The sequence below is a fragment of the Gossypium hirsutum genome, chromosome D05 (genome assembly GCF_007990345.1).
Source record: "Gossypium hirsutum isolate 1008001.06 chromosome D05, Gossypium_hirsutum_v2.1, whole genome shotgun sequence".
NCBI classification, from domain to species: Eukaryota; Viridiplantae; Streptophyta; class Magnoliopsida; order Malvales; family Malvaceae; genus Gossypium; species Gossypium hirsutum.
The window spans coordinates 22,934,852-22,937,516 of record NC_053441.1 but is presented as its reverse complement, the minus strand read 5'-3'; positions in this window follow the sequence as shown (position 1 = coordinate 22,937,516).

Genomic DNA, 2,665 nt, shown 5'->3' with positions numbered 1-2,665 from the left:
GAGACTTAACCATGCAAAATTTCATCGTAACTTATGGCATTTAAGGATCCAATTTCATTAAATAAAAATCAATACTCAATTGCAAAAAGTAATAAAACAGGTTAAAATACTCAAATTGTCACGTCCCAACCGTACGAGATTTGACGTCATGACGTCATTGAGGAGAGGCTCTTCATCATGAAGACGCATTAAACAGCTTCCTGAAGACAAACCCTCGTCGTAATGTCGATTATGGGTCATCGCATATGACATTTTCACACTAAACTAGACATACCATTTCATGTTTTCATGTCAATTTCTCTATTCTAACATGTCATATAACATGCATAGGTCATTCAACACATGCTCAATTACACTAAAACACACATTAACATGCTTTGACCTTATAAGCAAGTTGCTATGCTAAAATGCTTTCCTAAAGTTACAATTCAATTTATTCAACATATCAAATTTGCATCTCATGCATTTCTAAGTGAACTAATGGCTCAAAACATACCAAATGACCATTTAGAACTTGTCCAGGCATCCAACATCCAACTGAATCATCTACGTCAATAATTCACTAACAGACATACACACAAATCATCATGCAACTTAAGCCAACATATCATGCATATTCAAGTATTATTCCAAACAACCATTCAACCACAAACCAACAATAAAAGTCCTTTTTACAAACCAACAAAAACATGAAGTCTAATCCCTCAATTATGGTCCTACATTGCTTTCTTTACTGTAGTTGCAAACACAACACATACTCAAAGGGAATTTTACCTTGCTTTGGATCACTTGGAAGGCTCACTTCTCCTATTTGCTGCCAACTATTTTTTTGCAAATTATCCATAAGAGTGTGTGAGCTTATTCAAGCTCAATGAGTGCTCAAAGAAGCCACAAATAAACACATACTCCATGGTTAAAAGAAAGCATACTATATCAATCATTCATTCATGGCATAACAATAAGCATAACTCATGTCATTCATAATGATATATTGGCATTTTGTGACTATGAAACATGTATATAACATAATGCATTGGATAAGCAGATCTTCAAACACAACCTTGACTCAAAAGAGTCTAACATGTCCCATGAATGTGTAGTATATAGCTAACACCCCTCCAAACACAACCAGCATATCCCGTGACGTGTAGCATATAGCTAACACCCTTCAAACACAACCAATGACTCATAGAGTCCATATCAGTCCCATGGCCTTAACACCCAAACCAAAACCAGAAAGTGGTGAGTACTCACAATCCTTTGGCATGCCAATGATATCCAATGGTTCCAAGAGGTCACAATGCCAACATATCCCTTAAAACACATATAATTATTGTTTATGCGCACTTTCACTTATCATATACATATGATCATAACATTTTCAAATTCTCTATAATGCACTTTCAAGTGCTCACATAATGCTCAATAAGTCATCTTCTCATAAATCTTATATAGTGTGCATCAAATCAGTAAGCCTCATATCATAGTCAGTCATAATCATTTAGCATTCACATAAACATCTCAATATGCATCACATATCATATCACATATCATAAGCATAAATTTCATAATGATAATAGAACGAATAGGGAAACTTACACTCAAAACTTAGGATAGATGTTTAGGCTAACCTAAGATCCCATTTAACCTACGGATTCGTGCTTAGATGCAGCAAATCTGACCACTCACCGAATTACTTTCATGCAATCGTTGGGGACTAGGTAAGCTTTTCTTTGCCCTTTGATTTGCTTGTAGAGGCTCCTGATTGATCTAGAAGTTTGCACATGTATTAAAAACATTACAAACACATCATTTTCAACCACAAATACAATCAAATAGCTACGAAAATGCATATCTCAACTCCTTTTTCTCACTACCGAAAACTAACTAGTTTTACCGAAATAAGTGTTTTCGACATCTAATTTTTTATCCTAATCCCTAAACATGTTTCTAAACATCCTAAACATCTTATTATAACATATCTAAGCCATCGATTTCATCTTATTTACCAGATCTAACTTTAATTTGAGCTTACACGAACATTAAAAATGGAGAAACGTCCAATTCATAAAAAATTCTTTAATGATCTATAAAATTGAGTTTATAAACCTTCTAATTAGTTTAAAATGAGTCAAAAATCAATTTAAAACAACAAGTTAACTCAATATTTTAGATTTCACCATTCTTGTGCCAAATTTCAGTGTCAAATTAAAGCACATTTCTTAATTATTTTCAAATCCGGTTTCATTTTTAAAATCTATTTTAAGAAAATTAATAATTGAACACTTAATCCTAATTTCCCAACCTAAATTGTTAGACCCGAAAATTATTTTAATATTTTATCAAGTTTTATTAATCACTTTTAACCCAATTCCGGTATCCGGATTGGATATCCACTCACTAACCCAATTCTACTAACCCAATTTTAAGATGTGACATATATAATAAATAATTTTTTCTCATATTCTTACACTTGTAATCAAATGAGGAGTTAGAGAACTTATAAAAATCAAAAGCTACATTAAGGTTTTTTTGTTATCAAAGGAAAAAAAAAAGGTTTAAACTTTTATTAGTTCGGACAAATAATATTTTATAGTTAGCAAAATTGTAATTTTAAAATTTTATACTTAAAATATATCATTTATGTCATCAAACATTAATACAA